Here is a 25,647-nt window from a genome sequence, read left to right as displayed (position 1 = left end):
AGAGACTTATAGAAAGTAATGTTGGAGACATAAGCATAAATGTTCCAGTGACTTAGCTTCTCGGATATTTTGTTTACTTCCTGGTATTTTGTTTAGACCTGGTATGCTTGTGAGTAGTGTCTAAGATGTTCTTTGGAGGGATGCCATAATTATCAATACCTTATATATGTATAGAAGAAAACCTGGAGTACAGAGTGAACCTAACTTGTTTTCACAGAAAATTTGGTGCAGAAACTGTCATTCTCGACGGCCAGCACTAGGAGGCCACAGAGACCGTGATTCTGAAGGACTCAGGTTATGTATGCTTCATTCCTGTTGGAGCTGAAAGAGAGACCTAGCGTAAAAAGCCCAGTGGAGGATTAGATAAACAAGATAGTCATCCTAGTTTTCATCAGGCAGGAATAAATGAGTTGAAAGTATGCAACGCTACTTCTTTATATGCTTGTGACATTGTAAATAAAATAAGCAAAGTGTATATTCTTACAAATGAACTTTTTAAAATTGTACTTCTGGTTTTTAGTTTGGATCCAGCCCCTGCCCACCTTTGTCTTGGAGGATTTCAGTAGCTTCCTAATTGACCATAACCTTTTTTCCCCTTTTCTTCCAGTCCATTCTATTTATGGAAAACTAGAGTTTTTATCAGAAATAGTTTCAATCACATGTGTCCTCTGACTAGAAACCTTCGGTAGTTTCAAATAGTGTTTCAAATCCAAGTCTGTCTGTTCATTCACTCATTCAACAGATGTGTCTTGAGTGCCTTTATACAGTAGTACAGACACTCGGGGGTTCTGCTCTCATGGGCTTTGTATTTGCTGTGCATTTTTTCAGGATTCTCCATAGTGGCTCTCTTACAGCTAAAGAGACACACCTAATCACCCCTAAAGTTTTACGCTTGTGCCTTTAAACATTATCACCCTCTCCATCATTTCATAATTCTCTTCTTTCAGAGCTGCCTCTGGTATTTCAAATTCTAATCTCTGTTATTCTGTAGTCTCCCAACCTTTGTGGCACTTCATTCACACTATATTAATTTCACTTATTTTTAGCTTTTCTCTACTAAAATAAAAAAATTTCAATACATGTGTGCTGTTGGTTAGGGATAAGGTGGTCTTTTATTTCTTTGCATTTCCGGTTTAATGCTAAATACAGTATTCTCAAAAGGGAAATATTAACCTTAATGACTATAGCACATTCTACTGGCAGCTTCCCCCCTGACCTTTCACCAGGCCTTTTCCAACAGAATCCCAGTTTTCTTTTCTAACAGAACATTCTTGTCTGCATATGCTTTGGGAGGAGGTAGGCTGAGACCCCAGCCTCCAGCCTCATGAAGCTTCCATCCTTGCCAGTTGATTAGTTTGAGCCAGGAGCATGTGACCCAGTTCTGGCCCCTGAGACAGAAGTGGGGCAGTGTCTAGAGAAAGGTTTTCTTTCCTGAGGAAAAAGGGTTGCAAGGCAGTGCTGCCTCCTGTGGGTGGAGCGCGAAAGAAGCTAGTCCAAGCACCAGTCGCCACACCAAGGATGGTAGAGGAGAAAAAAGCTCGTGGGACTTGTGCCCTGGTTAGCAAGACTGAGGCACCCATTTTGGGGATTTCTTCCGTGAGGATAATGAAGCTTGGCTGTCTAGGGATTTTCCCTTACTTGCAGACAGGCTAACTCTTCCCCCTCCAGTCTCAGTTTAGATTCTCCAATGTCTCAGAGCTCCTCTTACATCTCCTGTCAAGAACTTGGTGTATCACGTGGTGATGGAGCATTGTTGGTACCATGGTTGACCACGTACTCCGAACTTACTCTTATTCATGGTTATGTCCTTAGGAACTAGCCTGGTGACTGATAAGTTTTTAATATCTATATTTGTTCATGTTATCTTGAAAGTAGACATGGGGTTTCTGAGGCCAGGACAGATTATTACTGACGTCAGTAACCTTAGACAAGAGACTCTGAGTCTGTAACTCTGGAATGTCTCCATGACCCCAGTTTCATCATCCTTCTGAAATGTAAACACATACGTCAGGGGAAACCAATCTTTTACTATCTCTTCAGTCTTTTTTTTTTTTTTTAAGTTTTAAGCCTTGTCCTTTAACCCAGGTCTCAGTAAATTTTCCCAGAAAGCTCTAACTGTACAGAAGTACAAAAATACTCCCTTCCTGACAGTGATAGAGTAAGTGCTCAATAAACTTATTTGTCAAACATTGAATAATTTAAAAGAATAAATTCAACTCAGTGATCTCAACTGTAGTGGGGACTGGGGGCTTTAGTGGTGGGATGTTGGAAAAGGTAGGAATCATCTGGGGGAAGTTTTTCTCAACAATATACTTGCCACCCCCAGTTTCTGACCTGTTCCTGTGACTGTCATATTCCTTAATAACATTTGATTTTTTGTGGTCAAAAGGTGAGATCCCGGACACAACCTGCCCTCTGTGAAGCCTTCCTGCTAAAGTCGGTAAATGGAACCGTTTGTCTTGACACCTGATCCAAGGCTGCTGTGTCAGTGTTTGTTCCAAATGATTCTTCTTATTTTGTATGTTTTTACATTCATTTGGTGGGACTTCTTAAAGGGTGTTTCTTATTTTTTTAATTGATAGCTTGCCCTTTTTTTCAGAGAGAGTTTCAGAGTTGAGGCAACTCTGCAGCAAACATACAGAAAGTAAAAGCATATAAACAAAATCAGAACTAAGAAAAAGGTTAGAAACATATTGCTTGATTCAAACTCAGATTTGGTTCTTTCTTTTGAGGTATAGTCGACAGATACTAATTTCAGGTGTACAACGTAATGATTCAATATTTGTATATATTGGGAAGTGATCACATGATTAGATAATATCTGTCAACATATATATATTTACAGTTTTTTTTCTTGTGATGAGAACTTTTAAGATCAACTCTCTTAGCAATTTTCAGATATGCAATGCAGTATTGTTAGCGATGGTTGTCTGCTATACACTCCATCCCCAGGGCTTTCATAACTGGAAAGTTTGCACCTTTTGGCTTTCTTTACTCGTTTTGCCCACCCATCCACCCCCACCCCACCCCCCCACCTCTGGCAGCCACCAATCTGTTCTCTGTACTGTGAGCTTGGTGTTTGCTGTTGCCTTTTTTTTAGATTCCACATATAAGTGCAGTCACACAGTATTTGTTTCACTCTGTCTCACTTCACTTGTTTCACTGGTCACAGTGCCCTCGAGGTCCATCCATGTTGTCAAAAATGGCAAAATTTCATTCTTTTTTATGACTAAATAAAATTACACTGTGTATATGCTACATTTTCTCTATTTATTTGTGATTATATACTTAGTTTGTTTTCATGTCTTGGCTGTTATAAATAATACTGCAGTGAACACAGGAATGTTCACTTTCCAAGTTGGCATTTTCATTTTTCTTTCAGGTAAGTACCCAGGGGTTATGTTTCATTGCTGCCTGCTGAAAAATGGCAGATATCAGCAGTTATGTTCCTGGTTCTCAACATTCTGAGTCACAGGCCCCTTTGATGAAATTTGTGGCTTCTTTTCTGAGAAGAGTGAACACACACACAAACTCAATTTTGATATAATTTCAGGCCCATCCTCCCCCCATGGAATCTTTTGTTATTAGAGAAGATGAACTATACCCATTTCTTAAAAAGGAAGAAAATATTCTTAGTATTTACTAGGTTCTAAAAAATTTGTTTCTGTAATATATTTCAAACATACAGAAAAATTGAAAGTAAAAATAAATTATCAAATACTATACATTTTAAAATATTTGTTTAAATATTATCAGTTTTAAAATATTTTTTTTTAAGTAATAAAATATCACAGGGAAAATAGAAACTTCCTGTTTAGCATTTTTGGCCCCGTTCTCCTTTCTTCCTCCTTACTAGTTTGAAACCTCTGTCTTGAATTTAGTGTTTACTACTCCACACAAGAGTATTTTATGCTGTTACTGCCTTTGTATACAACTGTATACATACATATTCATACATACATATGTATGGGGTTTCCCAGGTGGCTCAATGGGTAAAGAATCCGCTTGTAATGCAGGAGACTCAGATGTGGGTTCAATCCTTGTGTTGGGACGATGCCCTAGAGGAAGGCATAGCAACCTACTCTAGTATTCTTGCCTAGAGAATCCCTCGGGCGGAGGACAGTCAGTAGGGTCACAAAGAGTGAGACACGACTGAAGTGACTGAGCATGCATGCATACATTGAATATATAAATATGTACACACACACATATATGTATATAGTATTACTTACATGATTTCAAACATTTTTTTCTTAGTTGTGCTGAAAAACACATGAGATCTTCCGTCTTAAAATTTTAAGTGTGTGGTACGTTATTATTAACTCTACACACAGTGCTGGGCAGCAGAGCTCTAGAACTTCTTCATCTTGCATGATTGAGCCTCTGAACAGCACCTCCATTTCCCGTTCCCCTCCAGTCTGTGGCAGCCACTCTTCCACTTCCTACTTCTATGAATTTGACTACTTTAGCTACCTTATTCAGAGAAGGCAATGGCAAGCCCCTCTAGTACTCTTGCCTGGAAAATCCCATGGACAGAGGAGCCTGGAAGGTTGCAGTCCATGGGGTTGCTATGAGTCGGATACAACTGAGCGACTTCACTTTCACTTTTAACTTTCACACATTGAAGAAGGAAAAGGCAACCCACTCCCGTGTTCTTGCCTGGAGAATCCCAGGGACGGGGGAGCCTGGTGGGCTGCCGTCTATGGGTTCGCACAGAGGCGGACACGACTGAAGCGACTTAGCAGCAGCAGCAGCAGCAGCTACCTTATTATATAAGTGATCATGCACTGTTAGTTTTTCTGTATTTGGCTTATTTCACTTAGCGTAATGTCCTCAAGGTTCATCCATGACACATATGACAGGACTTCCTTCTTTTTATGGCTGAATAATTTTCCATTGGGTGTTTACAACCCGTTTTCTGTATTCATTCACCCACTGACGAATGAATCAGAAGACATTTCCTAAATGAAGCCATTTAGGTTGTTTCCCTCTCTTGGCCATTGTGAATAATGTTGCAGTGAACATGGGAGTACAGATATCTCTATGAGATCCCACTTTAAATTCTTTTGCATGAAGATCCACAGGTGGAATTGTGGAATCATTTGGTAGTTCTGTTTTTAAATTTTTAAGGAGCAGCCGCTACTGTTTTCCATAGCAACTGTACCATTTTACACTCCCAGCAACTGCGCACAAGGATTCCAGTTTATACACGTACTTACCAGCATTTGTTATTTCTGTTTTGTTTTAATAACGGCCATCCTAACAGGCATGAGGTGATAATCTCATTGCAATTTTGATTTACATTTCCGTCATGATAGTAGTGTTGAACATCTTTTCGTGTACCTGTTGGCTGTTTATATGTCTTCTTTAAGGAAAAATCTGTTTAAATAGAAGGTTTCTTGATTTTTTTGCTCTTGAGTTGTAGAAGATACTTATAGAGTTGGGATATTAACCATTTATCAGATAGATATACGCAAAGGTTTTCTCTTATTTCGTGGATTGCCCATCTATTGATTATATCTCTGGCTCTGCAGAAGCTAACATTGCTTTTTTGCTTTTTTGGTAAGATTTATTTATCTTTGGTATTATAGCTGTCCTTGATTCTTTTAAATATATGTAGTATTTCATTATAAGACTGTATCACTGTATGTTTATCCATTCTCCTGTTAATTCGTGTTTGGGTTGTTTCCAATTTTTTACCGTTATAAAGAGTGCTAACAAATACTCTTAAATAACACCTCCTTAAGGACATGTTGGAGAAGGCAGTGGCACCCCACTCCAGTACTCTTGCCTGGAAGATCCCATGGACGGAGAAGCCTGGTAGGCTGCAGTCCATGGGGTCGCTAAGAGTCAAGACACAACTGAGCGACTTTACTTTCACTTTCATGCATTGGAGAAGGAAGCGGCATCCCACTCCAGTGTTCTTGCCTGGAGAATCCCAGGGACGGGGGAGCCTGGTGGGCTGCTGTCTATGGGGTCGCACAGAGTCGGACACGACTGACGCGATGCAGCAAGGACATGTGCCATTTTCTCTATACACATACTCAGGAGTGGAATTGCTTGGTCACAGATACAAGCTTCAACTCCCTTTATTAAGTATTGCCAAATTGCTCTCTAAAGTGGCTGAATCTATTAAAATTTTTTATTACTACATGATATTTTGCCAGCCTGATAATAAAATTATGTCTCAGTGTAGTGTTAATTTTCTTTGTACTAAGTGTGGACATTTTGTGTTTATTTTTCACTCAGATTTCCTTCTAATTGGCTACCCACAATTGTTCTCTATTTTATCAATTCAGTTGTTTATGTTTACTTTCTGATTTTTTAGGAGTTTTTCATATATTCTGTAAATTAACACTTTGTTGGTTATTAAACTATCTTTTCTTAGTCCGTGGCTTGATTTTTTTCATTGGTTTTAAAGTTTGAATCTTTTGTTGTTTAGAATGTTTAAAAAAAATTGACATAGTAATATTTATTGGTCTTTTACTTCGATTTTTGCTTTTTGTATCTCATTTTTAAAAGCCCTCATGACAGCAAGGATTTTTTTTTCTAAAAAGTTTAAATTTTTTTTCACATTTATCTCTTTAGTTTGCCTGATAATGTTTTTGTATGGTGTGAAACATGGGTTTAATTTTACTTCCTTATAGAAGTCTTATGTCTTTATGTCTTAGCAGCACTATTTAATAGTCCATCCTTTCCCCCTGATTTGCGGGATATCAAATTTCCAGACACACATGTTTCTCTATAGGTGTTTTGTGACTTCCATTTGTCTGTACTGTGTAACTTAGCCATGGTTCAATATAAAACCTAACATTTTGGAGGGCGTGTTGCTTGTGTTCTCCTTTGAGTTTGGCAAGGCTATTTATTCTTAGCTCTATTTTTTTTAAGAATTTTAGCACCAACTTACCCATGAAAGACCTCGTAGAGAGTTTTATTAGAATCATAGTGAAATTTCACTCAATTTAAGCATATTAATTAAGTCTTTGTTTATAAACATGGTATATTTTCTTATTTACTCAACACTGATTTCCTCCTTTGCACCTGATAACTTGTTAGTTTCATTACTGGAAATTTATTATTAGAAAGCTTGTATCTTTTAGTTGCCTTCTTTCTTTTTCTCTTTCTTTCTCTTCTTTTCCCTCCTTCCCTTTCCTTGTTCCTTTCTTATTGAAGTATAGTTGCATATTATATTTGTTTCACTTGTACAATGTAATGATTTTTATTTTTGTATATATTACAAATTGACCACCACAGTAAGTTCAGGTGACATCTGTTGCCATATCTAATGACACAGTTTTTTTGTTTATGATGAGAACTTTCAAGATCCATTGTCTTAGTTACTTTCAAATACGCAGTACAGTATTAGTATCTCTAGTCACCAGGCTGTATGTTGCATCCCCATGACTATTTGTACCCTGAAACCCCCTTCCTCAGTTTACTCCCCTCACCCCATACCTCAGGCAGCTGCTCCAAGTCTGTTCACTATATGAACTTTTTTTTTTTATTAGGTTGACATTTTAAATGGTAGCTTTTCCTAGTTAAATTACCAAGTTGTATTCTGTGACTTCTAGGAATTAAATTAGTTTTTGTATATTAACCTTATATCTAGCAACATGAATGATTTTGGTTTTTATATTACTTTTAATATCTTATCTTCATAAGTCTCTGTATAAATAGTTATCACTTAGAGAAATTTTATCATTTTATTTAAAGTTTTATATCTCATTTTGATTTCTTCTGTTACATTGATTAGGACCACTATGCCTTGAACAGAAGTTATGGTTATAGTCTTCTTGGTCTAATTTCCTGGCTTTTAAAGGAAATACTTACATTATTTAATCATTAATATGATTTTGTTACAGGTTTTTAAAAGAAGGTAAGGAAGTTCTTTTTTTTATTGATATGCTAGGGTTATTATTTTTTCAATCATGAAGGTGGGTAAAGAATTAACAGAGCCATTCTCATTCTCTCAGGACAACAGTAACCCTGGATGAACTTTCTATTCAGTTCCTCTGAATTATGATAAAAATGGAAAGTTAACTGTGTTACTAGGCAACATTGCTAATGGTGAAAATGACCTTGATTTGGTGAATGTGTTTGGTCTGGGAGGAACTATATGTGAACTCTGAATTCTTGATTAGAAGCAGTAACTTTGAGCTTCCCTGGGAGGGGCACTTTTCATTGATGGGTATGAAATTCGTGGGGACCCGGAGGCTGTGGCTAGTATCATTTTTGAGGTATTGGTTTCTGTTTGAGACAGAAGGCTTCTAAGTCATTGTGACCCTGTGATTCTCATTTCCTTGCCAGCTGAGCTGTCATCTGAGTGCCCAAGAGAATAGCTTCTTGTTTGGCCATGTGAACTCCTGGGACGACTCTTCCCGTGAAGAGAAGCACCTGAAGCTGCCATGCTGGCATGCTGTGCTTTCTTCTTATGCTTTCTGAGTAGATGGCTGCTATGTGTGGCTTTTGGTAATTGGGTAGCTCAGAATGTAAGCTGTAAGTAAGTGGCTTTTGGTAATTGGGTAGCTCAGAATGTAGCTGTAAGTCCCTCATAGGTGCACAGTGCATCCAAGCAAAATACAGAAATAAGTGTTTACTGAGACTGATTTGAGTTTATAACTCTCACTTATAACCATCAATTTCTAGTTTTTACCCACTAGAAAACTCATTCACATTGCTGCTGCTGCTGCTGCTAAGTCACTTCAGTCATGTCCAACTCTGTGCGACCCCATAGATGGTAGCCCGTCAGGCTCCCCTGTCCCTGGGATTCTCCAGGCAAGAACACAGGAGTGGGTTGCCATTTCCTTCTCCAGTGCGTGAAAGTGAAAAGTGAAAGTGAAGTCACTTAGTTGTGTCTGACTCTTCGTGACCCCATGGACTGCAGCCTACCAGGCTCCTCCGTCCATGGAATTTTCCAGGCAAGAGTACTGGAGTGGGGTACCATTGTCTTCTCTGTATTCATATTGACTATATCAATATTATAAATTTGAACTTATATATAATATACCATTTACTTTTTTTATATGTTAGATTTGGTGTATGTTTGCCAACTCAAAAATGGTTTTGCTACTAAAACAAGTTTGATAACTAATGTTTTAGACCTGTATGGTCCAGTGGGAAGGTATTTGCCTTATGATATAGTTATTAAAATAAAAATTAAATAAAAAAATTTTAAATTAGAAGTAATTAAAAATTCAGTTTCTTGGTTGTACTAGCCTCATTTCAAGCGTTTACGTGTGGCTAGTAGCTACTGTACTGGACAGTATAGATTTAAAATATCTAGACTATCATCACAGAAAGTTGTATTAGACAGACTCTCTAGGTTTTCTGTTTTTTTTTATTCATCCAGATTATCTTAAGAGCTTTATGTTTTTACTGTATGTTGTATGCTTTAAGAAACTGCTGAATGAGCCTGTCAGGGATAGTGTTAAAGACCCCAGTGTATTATTGTATAGTGGTCTGCTAGAGAACTATTTCTCAGATTTGCATACCAGGGCGGATTCTGTTTATCCTGAGACATATCATTGCATCATGGCTAGCGTGCATTTTACAGTTGATTGGCTCTCTCTTTTTGCTGTATCAGTCAGATAGTGTAAGTTCAGACTTACGGCCTACATAATTTCATCCTTTTTTTCTCGTTTGAATTTTCATATTTATAAGATACAATTTTGCTGTAATGTCTGCCTTTTATAGGTTATAAATGCTTTGAGAAAAGAATATAAAAATTATAATAAATAAATACCTTCAAGATTTAGATGGATACTTTTATCACTTATTACTTTATTGACTTATTACTGAACCTCAGTATTGAAAAGAAGTGAAAGAACTAGAAACAGTTCTTGGCTGATTATGGTTACAGAATGCACACCTGTAATCTGGACTGTTTTACAAATGAAGTGACTTCAAATATACAGCTGTCATAAACCTAGTTTAATTCACTTTTCTAAAATGTTTTTATTTCTCAAAATAATGTTGGAGAGCTCTCTTACTAAAATGCTTTGTAAAAATTTCAGACTTTTTAGTATTGCTAGGGAGGTTCAACCAAGAACCTATTTTGAGTATTCAGACTGGTTAACCGGGTTTAAACAGAGAGTAGAGTGCTGTTTTGTTTCTCTGTGGAATCTTCTGTATCTTTTATATAACAGAGGGTTTAATTCTGGACGTTTGTGCCTTCTCAGTGTATTCTCTGTTTTTAAATTTTATTCTGGGATGTATAAGCATGTCAAACATTATATATGTCTTTTATGTTTTACATTTAGCAACTTTCCTTGCTTCTGCAAACACTTTAAGCAACTTATGCATTTCAGGCCAAAAAGGTAAAGTAAATTTATAAAAAACTAAAACTAATCTCAACTATAAGAAGTTGAAGGATTAAGTATTCCCATCTGTCAGTGCTGAGAGATTTGGGCAATATCTTTGATTTCACATTTTCTAGTTGCTCAAGTAAGAAAAAGAAACAGAATTATATCGTTTTCATGTCCTGACAACCGGAAGCATATAAACAGCTGCAGAAACCAAACATTTCCTGGAACTAAACTTGAGCAGAAATTTATCACGTGAATCTTTGTTTAAAGAACCTTGTGAAAAATATCTTCAACCACAGTTATGTAAAAGGCCTAGGAGTGCAGCTCACGTGGACTGGGCTCCCCAGAGTCTGAGGAGGCCACGGGAACCTGGCCTGGGAGGTGCGTGCCCCGTAGGGGTGGGGCAGGGGCTCTGGGAGCCAGAAGTCCAGCTCCTCTGCTGTGAAAATGCCACTGGGGAAGGGGCTTCAGGAACCGTGGTGGTCAGTAGCACCATTCAGTTGTTTGTTTCTCTAAATATTCAGGGTCATCAGTGTGGCTTTTGTATTGGTGCTGATTTTATTCGTTCATCCTCAAGTTCTCTGACAGTACTTTCAGTAGAAATAATTTATTTTGTAGATGAACGTGAAGCTTTTAAGCTTTAAAGGATGAAAGTAGCATTTTTCAAGGAATTTCAAGAGCTGGACTTGTCCACCTCAGAAGTCTAGTTCACTAAAGAGTCAAGGACAACCTTGAAATCTTTTTTTTTCCCCCCAAGGATCTTATGCTCATTAGTATAAGTTTTCATAACAGAATAATTTAAGAGACAGTTTCCACGTAGAGAAATAAGTAAAGGCCTAATATAACAAACTATTCATCTTTTCCATGAAAAACTTCAGTAGTCATAATAGTGCAGTTTCTTTAAAGAATGTTTGTATCCCTTGGACCTGCTAGGGTAAATCAACTGAAAAAACTTCTGAACACTTAAGCCTGTCCTACAGGTGTAAGTTGACTTTTACGTGTTTATCAGATAAAACAGTTTTAATTATTAGCTACTCATTTTGGTAAAAATTGACCAAGCACTCCTTAAAGTGGCACGAATAGCTAATGCTTACTCCTTGGAAGAAAAGTTATGACCAACCTAGATAGTATATTGAAAAGCCGAGATATTACTTTGCCAACAAAGGTCCGTCTAGTCAAGGCTATGGTTTTTCCAGTGGTCACGTATGGATATGAGAGTTGGACTGTGAAGAAAGCTGAGCACCGAAGAATTGATGCTTTTGAACTGTGGTGTTGGAGAAGACTCTTGAGAGTACCTTGACTGCAAGGAGATCCAACCAGTCCATTCTGAAGGAGATCAACCCTGGGATTTCTTTGGAAGGAATGATGCTAAAGCTGAAACTCCAGTACTTTGGCCACCTCATGAGAAGAGTTGACTCATTGGAAAAGTCTCTGATGCTGGGAGAGATTGGGGGGCAGGAGGAGAAGGGGACGACAGAGGATGTGACGGCTGGATGGCATCACTGACTCGATGGACATGAGTTTGAGTGAACTGTGGGAGTTGGTGATGGACAGGGAGGCCTGGTATGCTGTGATTCATGGGGTCGCAAAAAGTCGGACACGACTGAGCGACTGAACTGAACTGAACTGAAGGAGATGTGACACCGGGCTTTAGGAAGGCCTCTGGGCTTCCCTGATAGCTCAGTAGGTAAAGCATCCACCTGCAATGCCGGAGACCCCGGTTCGATCCCTGGGTTGGGAAGATGGAGAAGGGATAGGCTACCCACTCCAGTATTCTTGGGCTTCCCTTGTGGCTCAGCTGGTGAAGAATCCGCCTGCAATGTGGGAGACCTGGGTTCGATCCCTGGGTTGGGAAGATCCCGTGGAGAAGGGGAAGGCTACCCACTAACAGTATTCTGGCCTGGGGAATTGCATGGACAGTCCATGGGGTCGCAAAGAGTCAGACATGACTGAGCAACTTTTATTTTCACTCACTAGGGTGGGGGGGGGGATTAAAGTCTGGTGATAGGTACCTATCATACAAGACTATGATAAGGATTGCATATGATGAGGAGGATAAAATGCCTGTACATAGTAAGTACTTAGTATATGTTAACTCATCATCCTCTCATGATACTGATGATGGCCATACATATACTGGGTCATACTAATATATGTTTTTAAGCATGTTGATATCTATCCTGATTTTAGCAGTTTTGTTTTACAGTTACACTTAAGAAAAATAAGAATGACATATGTTGAAAGTGTATAGCTTCTCATTAAATTATAGGTTGTTGATAGTTCAGAAAACTGCAAATGGCTTTGAACTTTTTGGTGAAACGAGACAAGGTCTAACAGTGATTGAGAGTAGAATGATTGTATCAGTATTCAGCTTGCTCCAGGTTTCTCTGTGAATTTTATCACATGAAGATACTGCGCTGATAAAATATTCTTATGTAGAGTCTGCTAAGAACCGAGAGGAAGCTTGGAGTCCTGGGTTGGAAATGGAAGTGTGTATGGGCTGGTGCAGCCTGTAGGAGTCATGAAACTGTTAGAAGACAGGCTTACTCATGAAAAAGACCTTGGAAACAGTTGGCTATAGGCTGAGAAATGCCTTTGGAAGAGTTATAGCATTAATAGATACACTCAAGAAGTTGAAAGAAGAACCTTGAGAAAGAAAGCAGCCATAGCTGGCCTCTCGGTCACTATTCTTCCTGCTCTTCAGGATAGTCTAAGCCTCTGCATGTCTACAGCGTCACCTGATAAATAGAGCAGCAAATAATGTAACAGTGAGAGCTCCAGAACCACGGTCAAGACAGTGCTCACAGCAAAGCATCAGTAACTAAGCATATACCTCCACGAAGGAGGAAGCGGCTGGGTAGTTTCAGTAGAAGTGGAGGAAATTGGTATTGAGAGTTGAGATTGAGATCCAGATGTCATATTTTAAAATGTTCTGCTTAACTTTTAAAGTTAGTAATATTCATATAATATAGGAAGCTAAAATTTCAGTGGGAAATATGCCATCAATGATGAAATTATATTAAAAGTTTGTATGCAAGTTACTGTGCAAAATTTAATTATAACTGCATGGTCCATGCTCTCTAAGATCCTACTGTTAAGAACAGTAGAGTCTGGAGATTTAGTTGAATTGCCTACCATAGTCCTGTTTCTAAACTTTTTTAAAATTCAATAAATGTTTACTGGAGACCTGTTAGGTCCCTGGCATTTTCATGCCACCAGAGGGATATAGTATTGATCAAAACAAAAAATATTTCCCCTAAGAAGCTGAAATTCTCCAGAGGGAAGAGTAAAAAGAAAAATAACTTTTACTCTGATGAGAAGGGAAACAATTGGTGGGTTTTAAGGAGTGGCATGGTCTGATTTTGTTTTATCTATATGACTCTGGCCTTTTGTTTTGAGAATAATATGTGGTGAGGCAAGGAAAGAATCAGCTGGGAGCTTCTTGTAATAATCAGATGGGGATGATAAAGGCTTGGATGGCAGTAGTGGCGGTAGAGGTAGGGAGAAACAGCAGAATTTAGATATGTTTTTAAGGAAGAGCCAATGGGATTTACAGATGGATTGGAAATGGGATGTTAAGGAAAGCGAAAAGGCAAAGATGACTTGGAGGGTTGAATTGTCGTTTACTAACATGGGGAAGCCCGTAGGAGCATCAGCCTTGGGGAGAACATGAGCAGCTTTGTCATGGGGTGATGTTAAATGTGAAGTGTCTGGTAGACATCTGTGGGAGATGTCAAAGAGGCAGCTGAAAATACAAGCCTTGAGTTCAGGGAAGAGGTTTAGGCTCTTGTAAGTGGTATTTAAAGTGATGCGAGACCCATTGAGATGACCAAGGGGAGGGAGTATGGATAGAAAAGAAATCTGAGAACCAAGGGCCTTGGGTCACTCTTAACATTAAACTGAAATAATGTGAAGTCTAAGAAGAAATGGCCAGTGAAGCAGGAGGGTCAGTAATAAGGTATCCTGGAAACCAAGCAGAAAGTGTCTAAAGAAAGAGAGGATCCTCTCTCTGGGGATAGCAATGGTATCTGCTCAAAGGTGACTGTGATGAACTTGTTTAAATGGATTAGAGAATTCATTAAAGTACCTGCCTCAGTACCTGGCTGCTGGGTAGTTCATGGTGGAAGTCATTGGTGACTTAACAAGAACAGTTTCAGGGGAGTAATCAGGACAAAGCCTGATTGGAGTGGGCTCAAATAAGAAGAGGAGGAAAGAATTGGAGACAGCAGAAATAGTCAGCCCTTCTGAGTATCCCTGTGCAATTGCATTAGAATGGGGAATTAATTCGTGGAAACGTGGAGTCAGAAGAAAGGGGTGTGTGTATGTGTCTGTCTGTCTGTCTCTCTCTCTCAGGTTGGAAGAAAGTATAGACTGTGCACTGATGAAAATAATCCTGTATAGAGGAGGAGATTGATGGTGTAGTTGGGTTTAGGGTAGTGAATTGTGTTGGTCATAGATAACAGGTTAGCTGAAATAACTAGATTGTGCTTCGTCCTTGTACTGCTCTTCTTTTCAGTCATTCATTCATTCACTCATCAAACATTTTCTGAAGGTTAACCAAGTGCCAAGGATCAAACCGGGGCTGGGTAAGGAACAGTGATTAGGAGGTGAGTCAAACGAACAATCTACAACCTCTGCTGACGTTTTTACCACCCGATGGAGGTAGGCCCCCTAAAAACACAAATATAGATTTCAGTGAATACCTCATAGGAAAAGTATGGACTCCTTTTGAGAGAAAAAAAGAAGATGTCTTGGTGTACTGTGGACTGGGTAAGATTAGAAGGCATCTCAGATAGGAAAGATGGTCTGGCAAGTAAAGATGGACCAAGAAGAAGAGCATTCCAAGCAGAGGGAGCAGAGTGTGCAAAGGCCTGGGGCAGGGCAGAACTTGGTGCTCCCAGGGACCTGAGAGGTCGCCAGAGCTGCCTGAGAGGCAGAAAGGAAGCAGATTGTGCTGGGCTTTGGGAGCCTTTTCATATTTGAGGTGATGTCCCAGTAGCAGTGGGAAGCCATTGAAAAGCTTTTAGATGATGAGTTGCATGTTCAGTTTGCACTGAGGGGTTGGGGGGAGTCACCTGAGCTGCACTGCCATGGTGAATGGATTGGAGGGGGCAAGAGTGGGGAAACAAGAGCTCCAATTTAGGCAGAAAGATAGTATCTGTAAAATAGACTGGGATTTTGGAATTTTGTTATTAAAAAATAGAACTGAGAATATCCTCAGCTTAGCAGAATTTGCCTTAAAGCTTACCAGGTTTCTCAGCACCTGTGAAGAAAACATTTTCTTGTTAAAAATAACATTAATGGAGAAGAGTCAGATGAAGATGTCAGTGATTTCAGCTTACTTAAAATAAAACTTTAAAAAGGATTGTGGTAACTTGGTGAAAATTTTCAAATAATAAGCTTTTTTCCAAACATGTTTTCCAGAAAAAATATCAGTGACACAATACCAGAGACAGACTCTTGAAGAAAATGGATTGAAGTACATGAATATACACCAAGAATAATTAGTCTACTTAATGATATTTTAAGTGTGCATATAATATAAAGAACCTTACATTTTTTGCTTTAATGGATGTACATTATTTTTTATGAAAAAATAATATCATAAAAAGTTTATTGACTTAAAAAATTTCAAAAGTTTCCCTTTTCATTTTCAGAAGTATCATAGTTTTAGGATAAATTATGTGATTAGAGATAGATCTCTAATCTCTCCAGTTGAAGAGTCAGACTGGTGAAAAAACCATCACATCACAGTACAGGATGCATATTTTATTGTTCTAGTTTAGGCTTCCTCCCAAAGAGAGTTCTTAAAACAGAAGAGCAGTTATAATACCAAGTATTGCTGTGTCAGGTCACCCACAGCTCCAGGACCGTGAATTAACTTGTTGTGAGCCCTCACTTAAAAAAAAAAGAAGAAAAGAAACAGAAGTTACTCCCTATCTAGACAAGCCACTCCAGAGAGTTCTATCTTGGTTGTAACTTGAGTTTTCTTTCTCACACTGGCATTTTGTTTATGCTTTTCAGGGTAAAGAGAGTTTGGGACATTTTACCGTCTGGAGTTTCTCTGTGCCTTGCTGATGATCTGAGCTCAAACCTGCCACTTTATGGGAAAGGATAAGAAAACCTCCTGTAACATCTGAGTAAGTAGATGCTGTAGTCTGCTTTAATTTATTGCCTAAGAAAAGAAAACTTTTTAACATTTAGATTTTAAATTATCAGGCATTTTAATTGGATTCTTTAAATTTTGTTGTCAAATAATGATGGCAATTATTATAGTTCCAGTAAGTGAGTATTTTTAAATACTGGGATTCTGGAAGAAATTAATCCCCTGATAATAAAAAAGTTAATGAAAACATTTTCTGTATATAATGGTTTAGCTTTTAAGAATCATATTAAGGACCTAACTGTATATATTAAAATTTTAAGAGCTTATTAAATTTTTCCTTAGTACTTTATTTCAGCTTTTTACTGTGAATGCAAAAATATTGTTAAGACAACTATTATGAATTTTTAAAATGCAACTATATCTGTATAAAAATTATATTTTAGCAGGAAATGTATTTTGGCTAACTTGAAATAAATGCTTGTTTGTTTCTTGAAAATAGAATTTTAAAAGTTCTTTCTATTTGAAAATAATGTGTTTTTCCCCCCCCGATAATATAGATAAGATTACAAAATCTCTCTGGATTTGACTTTGTTTCTTAATTAAAGAGGCTAGAAAAGAAGGGCACTAATTCTTTCCAATCAGAATTTCTCTGTGAAATTTAGAGTTGAGCCAGTTTGATATAAAGTATTTTTCAGAATGAAAGCTACTGGTTCTCTTGTTATATTCATTGAATCTATTTGACAAAGCTAGGAAATTATGAGGTTGTACCAGGACCTTATTTTGGAATGCTCAGGTGAATACAATGAATTAATGTACAAGATACTTCCCTACTATAACAGGGTTATTTAACTTTGGTCTGTATGGTAGCCAGTGGCCAAATGGAGCTGTTAACATTTGAAATGTGGCTAGTCCCAAATGAGATGTGCTGTGCATAAAATAGACACCAAAGTTCAAAGACTTAGTGTGAAAAAAAAAAGACTGAAAATATTTTATTAGTAATTTTTGTATGAATCACATGTTTAAATGATAATATTTTAGATATATTGGATGGAGCAAAACATTAAAATTAATTTCACTTGTTTTCTTTTACTTATTTTTAATGTAGCTGCTAGACAATTATAACTTACTTGTGGCTTACATTATATTTCCAATAGATAGAACTAGCCTGTATATAGTCAACATACTTAGTCATCCATTAATCAGCATTCTTTTAGCTTTGAACCTTCTGGGCTGTGTATGGATCAATTAATACAAATCTGCATTGTTTTAAGAATATAATTCTTTGATTCATCAAGTATTTGCTGAGTACCTGCTATGTGCCAGACAGTCTTCTAGGTACTGGTGTTACAGTATGAAAAAATAAACAAAACTTCCTGCCTTCATGGTGTTAGCATTCCATTAGTGAAACCAGAATGAAAACATAAATAAGTAAACTGTATAATCTATTTGAAGGTAATAGATGCTTTGGAAGAAATGCGAGGGAAGGGTTCAGTTGTAAACAAGAGTGTTCAGGGAAGGCCTCACTAGATAGGCACTATTTGAACAAAGACCCAAAGAAGGTGAGAGAAAGAGCCCTGTAGATATTTGGGGGAAGAGTGTTCTAGGTAGAGGGAAGAGCAGATGCTAAGACCTTGAGGCAGGAGTGTGTCTTGCTTGTTTGAATGGTAGGAGGCGAGATGGTTGATTGGACTGAAGTGAGTGACGCAGAGAGAGGGAGATGAATGGTGACACCATGTGAGCAGCAGTTATTGTCTGTGCAGGCACACAGGTAATCCCTAGGGAACCAGGTCAGAAAACAAATAATTACAGATTTTAAAAACAAAGTGAAGATATCAGAAGCTACACTTCATGGGGGCGGATAGATTCCACAGCCTAAGTCCAAGCAGCTTACTAAAAGAACCATCAACCCTTAGAAATCTGAGACTATCAGCTGAAGACCAGATGAATAAAATGCAGTACATCCATGTAACAGAATAATACTATTGGGCAGTAAAAATGAGCAAAGAGCTGCTACATGCTGCAACATGCGTGAACTGTGAAAGCATGCTAAGTGAAAGAAGACAGTCACAAAAGGCCACATACTGTATGATTCTGTTTATCTGATATTGCAAGAAAACACAAGTCCATTCATAGTAGCATCCAAAAGACCAAAATGCTGTGGAATAAAAAAGTCTTGCATATTTAAAACTACAAGCTTTTGTTGAGAGAAATGGAACTATCCTTCAGTAAGTGGGAATATATACTGTGTTAATAGGTTGGAGGATTCAGTATTAGTGATGTGGCAGTCTTCTCCAGATTGATCTGGAGGTTCAACAAAGTCATTGCCAAAGTCTCAGACAGACTTTCTGTAGGAATGTATTTATAGAAGTTGGCAAACAAATTATAAAATCTATCGGAAATGGAGATCTAGAATAGTGTAACTTTAAAAAAAGAAGAAAGTTGCAAAAAGAAAGAAGAAAGTTGGAAAACTTACACTGCCTCTTTTCAAAACGTACCATAAAGCTGTAGTAATAAAAACAGTGTAGTATTTACATATGGATGAACATACAGATCAGTGGAACAAAATATCCAGAAACAAGATACGTATGTGGTCAGTTGCTTTTCGACAAAGGTACTAAGGTAATCCTATAGGGAGAGCATAGTCTCTTCAACAAATAGTAACTCTTGGATTTCCTCATGAAGTAAAATGTACCTCGACTTCTACCTTACAACATACACAAAAATCAACTTAAAATGGATCAGAGACCCACATGTAAAGAAGTGAATGTAGCTGGAAGTCTTGTGTCTTGGGTTAGACAAAGATTTAGTCAGTAGGATATAAAAAGCATGAAGTATAAAAGAAAAAATGGTAAATTGGATTTCATCACAAATAAAGTTTTGCTCTTCAGAAGATACCAGTCTTAAGAAAATGAAAAGTCAAGCCACATATTAGGAAAAAATACTCACAAAACATAAGCCTGATAAAGGATTAGTATGTAGAAAAATATCAATAACCTCAGATATGCAGATGACACCACCCTTAAGGCAGAAAGTGAAGAGGAGCTAAAAGCCTCTTGATGAAAGTGAAAGTAGAGAGCGAAAAAGTTGGCCTAAAGCTCAACATTCAGAAAACAAAGATCATGGCATTCGGTCCCATCACTTCATGGGAAATAGATGGGAAACAGTGGAAACAGTGTCAGACTTTATTTTTTTGGGCTCCGGAATCACTGCAGATGGTGACTGCAGCCGTGAAATTAAAAGATGCTTACTCCTTGGAAGAAAAGTTATGACCAACCTAGATAGCATATTCAAAAGCAGAGACATTACTTTGCCGACTAAGGTCTGTCTAGTCAAGGCTATGGGTTTTCCTGTGGTCATGTATGGATGTGAGAGTTGGACTGTGAAGAAGGCTGAGCGCCGAAGAATTGATGCTTTTGAACTGTGGTGTTGGAGAAGACTCTTGAGAGTCCCTTGGACTGCAAGGAGATCCAACCAGTCCATTCTGAAGGAGATCAACCCTGGGATTTCTTTGGAAGGAATGATGCTAAAGCTGAAACTCCAGTACTTTGGCCACCTCATGCAAAGAGTTGACTCATTGGAAAAGACTCTGATGCTGGGAGGGATTGGGGGCAGGAGGAGAAGGGGACGAGAGAGGATGAGATGGCTGGATGGCATCACTGACTCGACAGATGTGAGTCTGAGTGAACTCCAGGAGATGGTGATGGACAGGGAGGCCTGGCGTGCTGCGATTCATGGGGTCTCAAAGAGGCGGACACGACTGAGCGACTGAACTGAACTGAACTGAATGTAGAAAAAGGGGGCTTTCCTGGTAGCTCAGCTGGGAAAGAGTCTACCTGCATTGCAGGAAACCTCAGTTCGATTCCTGGGTTGGAAAGATTCCCTAGAGAAGGGATAGGCTACCCACTTCAGTATTCTTGGGCTTCCCTGGTGGCTTAGACAGTAAAGAATCCACCTGCAGTGCGGAGACCTAGGCTCGATCCCTGGGTTGGGAAGATCCCCTGGAGACAGTGGAGCCTGTCCATGGGGTCACAAAGCGTCGGACACAACTGAGCAACTAAGCATAACACATATAGGAAAAAAATAAAGAACTCTTAAAATTCAGTCAGAAGACAGCAATCCTATTTAAATATGTACAAAAATTTGGAGAGACATTTCACCAGAAAGATATATGAATGGCACATAAACATATGAAAAGCGTTTCAACATCGCTAGTCACGAGGGACATGGAAATTAAAGCTTTAATGAGATATTGCTGCACACCCACTATAATGACTAAAACTAAAGAAAAAAACCTGACAGTCCATGCATTGGCAAGGATATAGGTAAGCCAGAATCTTTATATGCTGCTGGTGGTAATATAAAATGGTACAACCATGTTCAAAAGCAGTTTGGCAGTTTCTTTAAAAGTTCAACATACACTCAACATGTGACCGGCAATTCCATTCTTATAGATATGCTGTCAGGAGAAATAATAGCATATGTCCAGACAAAGACTTGTGCACAGTGTTCATGGAAGCTTTATTTGTGGTTGCCAAAAAGTAGAAATAATGTAACTGTCCACCAACAGATGAATAGATAAATCCTTGCACTGGAATGCAACTCAACAATGAAAAGGAGTGGACTATTCATATATGCAATGGCGTGGGGAATCTCAGGATGAGTATGCTCTGTAAAAAAAGCAGATTCCCCCCTCAAAGCACCACTTAATTGAAATTCTAGAAAATGGAAAGTAATCTATAGTGACAGCAGATCCATGGTTGCCTGAGGATGGCTTGGGGGAGGAAGGAGAATAGGAAAGGGAGGGGCACGAAGAAGCATTAGGGGGGGATGTATATACTCATTATCTTGATTATGCATAATAGTTTCAGGGGTGTATACATAAATCAGAATTCATCAAATTGTATACTTTAAGTTTGTGTAGTTTACTATATATCAGTAATACCCCAATAAGGTTGTAAAAATAAATTGTGTCCATTCAAGAATCAAGCATATATTCATAGCAGATTCACAATAGACAATCTAAAAGATACTATAGACAATTCACAAAGAATCCAAATCCCTCATCTGGTGAATGGATAAGCAAAATGTGTGATGGCTGTACAATGGAATATTACTCAGCCACGAGAAAGAACAAACTCCTAATTCATTCTCTAGCATAACATGAACGAACCTCAAAAACATGCCAGTTAGCAGAAGCCAGAAACAAAGGACTGTATGTTGTAATGTGCTATTTATATGAAAGTTTTAGAAAAGAAAAAATCAAAGATCAGGTCTGTGGTTGCCTGGGGCCAAAGTGGGAGTAGAGGTTGGCCGTGAGCGGGTAGAAGGGAACTGTTGGGATGATGGAAGTATTTTTGTTGAGTCATGCGGCTGTCTATGTATAACTTACTAAAGCCCATCTGATTGTATTGTTTAAATGGATTACTTTCATGGTGTATAAATTACACCTTAATAAAGCCATTAAAAAATGGATGGCCAGTCAAATTTTTAAGTCCTCCTTAAGACAACTGTTCAAGAAACAGGGCAGTATTGTGGATTTCACTGTACTTTGTTGCTTCGGATACTTGGTGAGACCTGTTGAATTAATTTTTGTGTCAAATGTTTTTTGGATTCTAAAGGTGAGACAAATCATTATTAGTTGCCTTTGCCAGAGTTTAGTGACAGTAGCAGCTACATTTCGCTTACATGTGAACATTGGTTTAGAATGATTGGTTTTGTGCTGAACAACTGTTAGCAGCCTCTGGCTGGAAGAAATGGTAGTTTCTTAGGTTAATACTGTATTTTTGCACAGTAGTTCAGAAGTGTAGGTTAACCTCCACCTCTCAGTTCTTCATGAAGGAAATGGATGACAGCTTTAATACCTCTGTATTTTTTAGATACAGAGAGGCACACCCTTCGAGGCCTTGGGTGCCCACCCGCCTGTCCCCAGCCCCACATACATGGAGACAGCAGGAATTCTGGACATAAGACCCTTGAGGATGAGAGGTAAAGTGCAGCCAAGAGAACCCCCTGGAGCAGGGCCTGGCCATGACTGCACCAGCCTAGGAATAGCGGTCTCTAGGGACATTGAATTTTACATCCTCAGATAAAATTAGAAAATGACCTAATTTTAATGAAAAAGTCAACAACTCTAGAACATCTTGCCTATGACTCAGCCTGTGTGCATGTGTGCTAAGTTGCTTCAGTCCTGTCTGACTCTTTGCACCCCTGTGGACTGTAGCACACCAGGCTCCTCTATCCATGGGATTCTCCAGGCAGGAATATTCGAACAGAAAAAAATTGTTCTGTAAACAACCGATTATTTGCCTAAAATTCATTCAGCCATTTTCCCCGATAAAATACCAGTTATTTAACCAAATTTTTCTTTTTCTTTTCTCCCCTCAAAGTAAATCCTTTATTCAACAAAGATTTAAGGGACTCTCATATTTGTCATGCACACCAAAGATAAGACATACCTGCAAGGATAAAAGACACATGGAGTTGAGGGTGGAGGCCTGACGATACACAGTCGGCCTCCATGGGGAGGAGGCAGGGGCCTTCAGAGAGGCATTGTTGCAGGAAGCTTTGGAGCAGGGAATGTAGACTGCTGAGATTTGGAGGATGAATAGGACTTGATTGTTAGCCAGGTTGGGGAGACCATAAAGCTGCGACATGGGGGTATAAAGAAGAGCGAACAGGGTCAAGAGATGCAGTGAGTCTGAGTGACATGACTTTGTGGCTGGCTGAATTTGAAGAATAGGAGAGAAAGCAGCATCAAGGCTGAGTTCAACTTTGGACAAAGCCGTCTCAATAAGTGGTGATACCATTCACTGAGGTGGGAATACAAGACACCTAGGAGGTTTATTTGTTTTGCTTGCTGGTTTGGGAAGCTAAGAAATCACTCCAGAGGTTTTATCAGAGGAGTGTAGCTATTTGCATACACTTGACCAAACTTTAAAGATGTCCCTCTTTGTCCCGTCTGTGTTCTGGGAGAACACGGAGCAGTAGGGAGGAGAGTGAAAACCGACCTGGCCTTGGTGGTCTGTGCTTGTGGCATCACATCTCGGGCTGTGGTGGGACTCGTGTTTACAGGTAAGGTCACTGATGAGAGCTTCAGGGCAGTTACAGAGTGGAGATGTTCTCTGACGTGAAAGCCAGTCAGGTTTAAGAACTTAGTAATTCCTTTTGATTACTTTTTCCCATTTGACTTCTTGTCTCTGCATTTTTATTACTTACAAAGTCAATTCTTTATACTTCTCTGGTATAAAGAAGATTAAAAAGGTGAATTTTAGAAAAGATAGCTCCATCTTATATATGTATTAGCTCATTTAACTTTTAAAATAGCCCTGTAAAGGAGGTACTTTTAACCATTAATTTATGATAAAGATTGCTAATTCCTAATAAAGGTATTTAGGAATCAACAGGTTTAAAATTTTTGACATGTCATTAACACACAGCATAAACTCTTATTCATATCCATTGGCATTAGCATGTAAATGAGGCTGACAGTTCATTGTTTTTTTAATTCTAATTATGTCTGCCTTGTCCTTCTTTTGGAAGAAGTACACTGGTAGCAGATGCGCCCGTGTGCTCAGTCGTGTCCAACTCTTTGTGACCCCATGGACTGCAGCCTGCCAGGCTCCTCTGTCCATGGGGTTTCCCAGGCAAGAACACTGGAGTGGGTTGCCATTTCCCCCCCACCAGGGGATCTTTCCAACTCAGGGATCAAACCTGTGTCTCCTGCATCTCTTGCAGTGGCAGGCGGATTCTTTACCACTGAGCCACCTGTGAAGCTCCAATGAATAAATCCAGAAAGTAATCTTATTTTTACACTTTTTAAAAATATTGAAAAATAGTTTGGAAAATAACTCCGTTAATTCTTCTCAAAGTTTTTGCTCACTATTCCTTTATTTTTTAATGATCATGAATATATTACATTAAACCCAAAATACTATGTAAACCATAATTTTGAATCTACGTCAAAACAGTACAACTTAAAATTAGGTTTTACCCATTGCTTCTAACTTACCTTTCAATAATACGTGGTCAGATCCTGCTTTAAATGTCCTCCTGCTTGACGCACCTTGATGAAGTAAGTTTCTTGACCTCAGTTAGGCTGTTTTCCTCGTCTGTAAAATGCAGACCATGAGGTATGTGTTCAGTGCTGTAAAATTCAGAAATAATTTCTTGGGCGAGAGTGCCAGTGTAAACAGGCAATTTCCTTTTGTGCCAGAAGAGGGCGTGCCTGTGTTGCCAGCCTGAGCTGAGGTCACAACTCTTTTCCAAGATGTGGCTGAAAAGTTAGGGACAAGTGGATTGCTAGGAAAATGTGAAAGAAAAAGATTTTTTGACAGTGTCAGGAAAGAGATTGTTGTGAATAAGATTCCTTTAAGATATGAAAGCTTTCGCTGACATAGATCATTGGAGATTTCTGCTGCCAGTCAACAACATCCCCCCCTTTTTTTGCCTGTATCTGAGAATTTTTTTTTCCTCCTTCTTTGCAACTGTCTATAAATCTTTCATATCAAACAAATATAGAATCCAAAGTTTAATTTCTTTGTAGTGATCCTGAATAATTAATGTGATTAAAGATAAATTAGGTCTTCCCTGGTGGCTTAGATGGTAAAGAATCTGCCTGCAATGCAGGAGACCAGAGTTTGATCCCTGAGTTGGGAAGATTCCCTGGAGAAAAGAATGGCAACCCACTCCAGTATTCTTGCTTGGATAATCCCATGGACAGAGGAACCTGGTGGGGTGTAGTCCATGGGGTCACAAAGAGTTGGACACAACTGAGCGACTAACATTGAGAACTGTGAAAGATAAATGGGATTGTTTGATCTCAGTGCCTTGGATATGTACAAAATCTGTTTGCCCCACATTAGGAGAATGAATTTTTCATCCTGCCTTCCTCCACGCACCTTTTACCTTGAAGTTACTACATTCTTTGATATTTTGTTGTCACACATAGCTCAGGAAGTTGGACAGGGACAAGGAAAAACATGGTTCTGTGAACCAACCCTGCTGTTACTGCTAAGTCACTTCAGTCGTATCCGACTCTGTGCGACCCCAGAGATGGCAGCCCACCAGGCTCCCCTGTCCCTGGATTCTTCAGGCAAGAACACTGGAGTGGGTTGCCATTTCCTTCTCCAATGCATGAAAGTGAAAAGCGAAAGTGAAGTCGCTCAGTCATGTCCGACTCTTAGTGACCCCATGGACTGTAGCCAACCAGGCTCCATCCGTGGGATTTTCCAGGCAAGC

General features: G+C 38.8%; 1 long non-coding RNA gene across 7 annotated transcripts in view; it reads left to right on the top strand.

Moving 5' to 3' along the window:
* The window catches only part of LOC106991099 (uncharacterized), a 239,365-nt gene that overhangs the window by 39,406 nt on the left and 174,312 nt on the right, over positions 1–25,647 (top strand). For 5 of the 7 annotated variants that reach the window (XR_009600443.1, XR_009600442.1, XR_009600441.1 and 2 more), the window contains exon 3: positions 16,329–16,444. This is a non-coding gene — a long non-coding RNA (uncharacterized LOC106991099). Of the gene's footprint in view, positions 1–16,328; positions 16,445–22,286; positions 22,396–25,647 lie in introns of all 7 variants that reach the window. The other 2 variants (XR_009600439.1, XR_009600438.1) reach the window with 1 other exon arrangement.

Source organism: Ovis aries, chromosome 4 (genome assembly GCF_016772045.2).
Source record: "Ovis aries strain OAR_USU_Benz2616 breed Rambouillet chromosome 4, ARS-UI_Ramb_v3.0, whole genome shotgun sequence".
In the NCBI taxonomy this organism is placed as follows: domain Eukaryota; kingdom Metazoa; phylum Chordata; class Mammalia; order Artiodactyla; family Bovidae; genus Ovis; species Ovis aries.
This window is presented reverse-complemented; position numbering and strand designations above follow the sequence as displayed.